This window comes from Dendronephthya gigantea, unplaced genomic scaffold (genome assembly GCF_004324835.1).
Source record: "Dendronephthya gigantea isolate DGI-Jeju-01 unplaced genomic scaffold, DenGig_1.0 000850F, whole genome shotgun sequence".
NCBI lineage: Eukaryota > Metazoa > Cnidaria > Anthozoa > Malacalcyonacea > Nephtheidae > Dendronephthya > Dendronephthya gigantea.
This window is the reverse complement of record NW_021163860.1, coordinates 14,346-20,960: the sequence shown is the minus strand read 5'-3', so window position 1 is coordinate 20,960 and position 6,615 is coordinate 14,346. Positions and strand designations below refer to the sequence as shown.

The 6,615-nt window shown below is 37.0% G+C and overlaps 1 long non-coding RNA gene across 1 annotated transcript; it reads right to left on the bottom strand.

Annotated features, from left to right (window-relative positions):
* Positions 1–179: 179 nt before the first annotated feature.
* Positions 180–699, bottom strand: LOC114544576. The gene is made up of 3 exons (XR_003690469.1): positions 509–699; positions 332–434; positions 180–228 (listed from the first exon to the last, which is right to left on the bottom strand). It is a non-coding gene; the product is annotated as an uncharacterized LOC114544576 (long non-coding RNA).
* Between the last annotated feature and the right edge of the window lie 5,916 nt (positions 700–6,615).

Here is a 6,615-nt window from a genome sequence, read left to right as displayed (position 1 = left end):
GTCCTTTCTGCTCCTGTTAAAAAATACGTGATACATCAGCGAACAATTATACCCATGCAAATGTATTTTTTCTTAGAAAATTATTACTACCGATCAATTTCTGCTACGCTGGCCATAGTTTCACACTGCCTTGTTATCGCACTTCTTTCTGCCTGCCCCATCAACCAGCGGTGCACAGTGCCTTTATTCAATGTTATTCCAACTAACCCTCCTTTCAGTTTGGAGTCTCTATAAAAAGACAACGTTGTCATAATTATCACCTCGTGCTATTGCCGGTCATGCTGCGAATTTTAACTTATTTTTGAATGACTGTTTGGGAGGATAGACAAACCTGTTTAAAGTCTGCTCGATCGTTTGATCGCATGCTACACCGGAGAACGAATATCGATCTTGCCTTTGTACGGTCCAGTTATTTGAAATGTTGTGGGCAACGTCTAATTAATAAAAAATAAAAATATTAGATTATTAGAATAACGCTTTTGAGTGTGAAAGTTGAAATCATACTTACAGGGATTAGTTTGTTCCAACCGCATCATTTCCATCCAATAACAAGGTGCGTAACGTGAATAATTGACACGATCAGTTACAAAAAACCATGGAATCATAGATCGCAGAGCACTTAGATGAAGACTCCAGTTGGTAGTTCGTGTTGCTCTTATGTACAATAAAAGTAACTGCACCATTTCTATGTATTTCGACCAGAATGCAAATAAAGGATTCGTCTAGCTATAATTTATAAAACAGGGCAACTTGTTACTACCATTTGCATTAAGGTAATGTATTTGGTTTAATAGCTGCATGTCCACATGCAAGAAAGACAGGTGAAATATTGAATTATAATTTATAAAGCAAGGCAACTTGTTACTACCATTTGCCAAATTATACTTTATAAAACAGGGCAACTTGTTACTAGGTAATGTATTTGGTTTAATAGCTGCATGTCTACCAGCAAGAAATTGACAGGTGAAATATTGCATAATAATTTTTAATTTATAAAACAGGGGAACTTGTTACTACCATTTGCAATAAGGTAAAATATTTGGTTTAATAGCTGCGTGTCCACAAGCAAGAAATTGACCGGTGAAATATTGCATTATAACTTATAAAACAGGGCAACTTGTTACTACCATTTGCATTAAGGTAATGTATTTGGTTTAATAGCTGCATGTCCACATGCAAGAAAGACAGGTGAAATATTGAATTACAATTTATAAAGCAAGGCAACTTGTTACTACCATTTGCCAAATTATACTTTATAAAACAGGGCAACTTGTTACTAGGTAATGTATTTGGTTTAATAGCTGCATGTCTACCAGCAAGAAATTGACAGGTGAAATATTGCATAATAATTTTTAATTTATAAAACAGGGCAACTTGTTACTACCATTTGCAATAAGGTAAAATATTTGGTTTAATAGCTGCGTGTCCACAAGCAAGAAATTGACCGGTGAAATATTGCATTATAACTTATAAAACAGGGCAACTTGTTACTACCATTTGCAATAAGGTAATGTATTTGGTTTAATAGCTGCATGTCCACAAGCAAGAAATTGACAGGTGAAATATTGCATTATAATTTATAAAACAGGGCAACTTGTTACTACAATTTGCCGAATAAGGCAATGTTTTATTTATTTTCTATTAGTGTAACTTTGTAGTTGTAGATTCAACACTCACCGATCACCGCTTTTTCGTCTCTAATGTACTCAACTTCGCTTTAAAATTTGACAAACGTATTAACGCTGCTTCCGTCCTTCGAAAACAACGCAATTTTCCGGAAGTAGAACGTACCGTTCGTCATCTTTCGTATATCCGACGATTGCCGAAGATTATCCGACGATCGCCACAAACACACACACACAGATCCGGACACTTTTTCGACTACATAGTGGTTGGCCGCGCATGCGCAGGCTACCCACAAAAATACGACATAATATATTGTGTTTACGTATCGAATTTAGTGCGGATGAATGTCGTGCTAGCTTCGCATATGTTCGATTTTGTTGTTCTGGGAGGAAGCGCGAATCCTGTGGTGAATCCTGTGGTAGCTTCACACTAGTGCTCAAATAAACAAGTCTTTCAAGGACTTAATTAAAAATTGCCAATTTGCAAGTTTAGGAAAGTATCCGATAAAGCTCCAGATAATGAAATTAAGCCCTGGTATGAACCCAGAAGTAGTTGAATAACAATATTCATGCAAGAAGACAAGCATATCTATGCAAACTCACTGCATGTCTTCAATTATTACACATAAGCTAAAGTCATTCATTGCTGAGCAATGTTCCCCTTTGATTATTGACCAGCTGTTCTTAACATATCATCCCAAACATGAAAATATTTATAAGATCACCTGGAGTATTTTTGTCCTTAAAAATTAAGTGCTGCAACACTGTGGGTCCAATTAACCATTGGCATAGGAAATTTTCCACTGAGTTTCGTGCTCACCACCTCAATCCATGTTTCTAATAAAACAAAAAAGCAAGCATATTTGAGTCTTTTGAGATATCAGAATTAAAATAACAAATGTTAAAAGAAACTAAGCAGTGCATAATATGTGTAAAATATATCATTGGCATGCTATGCACAGTTTTGCATGCTCTTACAGATATGAAATTAGGGTAGTCATCTGGTAAGCTTTCAATGATTTTTCCTTTTATCTATCACATGATAAATAGGTATATAATCAATTGGTCAATAAGTATATAATTACCGGTAGCTATATTATATATTAAAAACTAAGCCATATGCTTAGGTGAATAATCTAACAGCATTGCACAATTCCTTATAATGCATTACTTACCACAGATATTACTTTCCAATGAGACCTCTTTCATTACAGGTTTAGACTTAAACATCACCACTTGTTAATCCACCATCTAAGGATGCATGTAAAAATTTTTTAAAAGGCAATATAACAGTTATTTCATCCTAATTCTTAATCAAAACTTTTGTATATCCAGTAACCAAGATTCAGTATATCATAATCCTAAGATTGAGTACAGATGTTTCCTTCATTATATATTAATAACTTGAATCCATGCTAAAATTTGACCACGGTTTTAATAGCCAACGTCAATATCACATTTCATATTGCATAGTGTTTATAGTATAACCACGATAATATATTTATATCAACGTCGTTCGTTTATCGGGAATGATGAGTATTAAAACTGTGAATATATCTGTTTATTGTTTATAAATATGTTTACTGTTTACGCGGCAAATTCAAAAATAGCTTTCGTCTGTTTGCACGTATAGACCTTATGTTGGGCCTGAAAACGTGTACTAAAATTTATGTTTCATTTCACCCCGCTGGGAACAGGAAAAATTTATCACGACTTACCTTTACTTTATGTGCTGAGTTCATTTCTGAAAAGTTCCCACTTCTACCGCCTGCAGTTTTTTTAAAAAATGCGTTTGAAGATTCTCTCATTTCAAACTCTTCTGTCAACATTTTCGCCATTTTGAATAATCTTAAGTCACATTAAAATTATTTTCCATGCTTCAGAATGCTGACTCACTCGACCCCAGTTTCCCTATTTTAACATTCGTAGCCTCCAGTATGGAAATTTGAAGTATGTAAATGTGAGAGGTGTTTCATTTTTTTCCAATTTTTTCCAAAACCTATTCCGGCGGACAATCTTTAAATCTTAGTGATATAAAAGAAAAAGGTTACTTCTAGTTTTCGTCGTTCTCGCTTGAGCTGCCGTCATCGTAACAGTCATCCGAATCGCTTTCCACATCATCACCATTAGTGCTTTTGTTTCGACACTCCGTGCACGAACATAAATCGCTGCATCTTAAGGAGGCCTTGACACACGAACATCTTCTATTCTCGCATCCTTTCTTGCATTTGCAGCTTACGAACTCTAGTATTGAATCAGGGGCGGCAGGTAATATCATCCAGTTAACGTAAACGTTGCCTTCTGCGTCAAGTTTCCACCCGTGGTTGAAGAAAGATGGCAAATTCAAAATTGCTTGCGTCGATTTGCGCCAGATAAAACACTGGTAGTTTGCTCTGTTTATGTGCTGGTCGAGTGAATCCTTATTGGGTGGTAACAATTCTTCATCAAACTTTCCACTTTTAAACATTTCATAACGTACACGATTAATATCTGAGTATCCTTGATATCCATATAAATGACATACGAAATGGTAAAGCTGAGTGAAGAGGTCTTCAGATGGATTTAACTCGGTGCCTAAGTTTGAGAAGGTGTGGGAGTATTCTTCTCTCGCTTTCGCAACTTTCAACACAGACACTTTTCCTTTGCCGTAAAAGGCGCTCGTTGTGTCACAACCTTAAAAAAGAGAAAATATAAATATATTAATGATAGAGAAATACGGTCTAGTGGCAAAATAATTTACGAACCAGTGAACGCGTGAAGACCAATAAGAGAAGAGCACCACTCATGCCCAAGGGACTCTCTGACGTTACTCAGGGAAATTATCCGTCGTGCACTTCCAACGCCAGTTTCGAAGTATATGTTGGCATCAATTTCCAAGCATGCATTTAGTGCAATCACCAATACGTCTGTATCAGGACTCTTGATTATGATGTTTTTGCATGACTTGCGTGGACCAACATCCGAGTATCTGCTTCTTCGTGATCGCAGCATAGCTCATCGACTTCACAAGAAACCAATGCGTTGTTCGATTGAAAAAACTTATGGCACATTTCTTCGTGCGACAGAAATACTTCGATATCTTTGAAGAGATGAGGATCGGCCTTTGTCCATGATTGATAAATGAATTTCATCAACTGCTCTTTATTTTCGCCGCTCGACAAGAACTTTTTCCATTGGCGCGGAACTTTTTGATGTTCGCTGTAAATAGAAATTTTTTGAACACCATCGATTGCCCGTCGATTTCTTTCGAGGTTCTTGATGCTTTGGCGCGGATACCGGTCACAAACGAAGTCAGCACGCTTGCAGTGGCAGTTAACGGCAATCTTTACAACCTTTGTTAACAACTGAACCGTCAGTTCACCAAACGTATCTGGTATCGTCATCAAAGTTTGCAAGATGGCCATTGCGTCAAGAATACACGCGTTGTCGTCAATAGGAAGATCAGAAACGGAAGAGTTTTGAGCTTCTTCTTCAATTGCATGAACCAGTTTTGACTTTGATGTTTTCACAAGATCCCCTTCGCTGGTTGCAATGGAGCAAGGATATGGTCTTAAAGAATACGTGAAGACATCGTCCAACTGAAGATTTCGACTTTTTGCTATCAAGAGCAGCTTCGCAAACAACACCTTGGAGTTGTCCTTTGCTGTTCTTGCTCGTCACTTTCTTTCCCAAACATGAAAATGTCTTCAAATTAGTCTTCTTGATGGTTGAATATATGTTCGGCTTTTCTCCAATAATATTATTCTCAAAAAAACTAGTAAATGCTGTCTTTCCTTTGTCTACCATGTGCTTCATGTCATCCTCGATATCAGAAGACGCAACAACTCCACTTGCTATGTGCACCAAGCTTTCATGATCATTATCAAAAGGATTAACCATTGATTTAATAACGTCAATCACATCTCTAACTGCCTTCTCTTCACCTTCGATTCGAGATTTATCCAGGTCCTTTCTGCTCCTGTTAAAAAATACGTGATACATCAGCGAACAATTATACCCATGCAAATGTATTTTTTCTTAGAAAATTATTACTACCGATCAATTTCTGCTACGCTGGCCATAGTTTCACACTGCCTTGTTATCGCACTTCTTTCTGCCTGCCCCATCAACCAGCGGTGCACAGCGCCTTTATTCAATGTTATTCCAACTAACCCTCCTTTCAGTTTGGAGTCTCTATAAAAAGACAAGGTTGTCATAATTATCACCTCGTGCTATTGCCGGTCATGCTGCGAATTTTAACTTATTTTTGAATGACTGTTTGGGAGGATAGACAAACCTGTTTAAAGTCTGCTCGATCGTTTGATCGCATGCTACACCGGAGAACGAATATCGATCTTGCCTTTGTACGGTCCAGTTATTTGAAATGTTGTGGGCAACGTCTAATTAATAAAAAATAAAAATATTAGATTATTAGAATAACGCTTTTGAGTGTGAAAGTTGAAATCATACTTACAGGGATTAGTTTGTTCCAGCCGCATCATTTCCATCCAATAACAAGGTGCGTAACGTGAATAATTGACACGATCAGTTACAAAAAACCATGGAATCATAGATCGCAGAGCACTTAGATGAAGACTCCAGTTGGTAGTTCGTGTTGCTCTTATGTACAATAAAAGTAACTGCACCATTTCTATGTATTTCGACCAGAATGCAAATAAAGGATTCGTCTCGCTACGTTCTTTCACAAATCGATCGTACATTTGCTTTACTTCTATGACGTTCACTCCCATGCACTTCTCCAAAAAACCATCCAAAGATGAATCTTCCGTTACAATAACTTCAAGCGAGTAGAGCTTTTCTTTCTCTTCTGTCGTAAGCTACTTCTCAAATACTTCCAAACGCAATCTTTCCATTGCTTCATATAGTATTTTGTGGCATCGGATTGCTCGATTATAATGCTTTCCGGAAAGAACCCCCTTCACTGATCCTTGCGCGATGATTTCTGCTTCTATCATGATATCCTGAGATAAAAACCCAAACTTTAATTAAT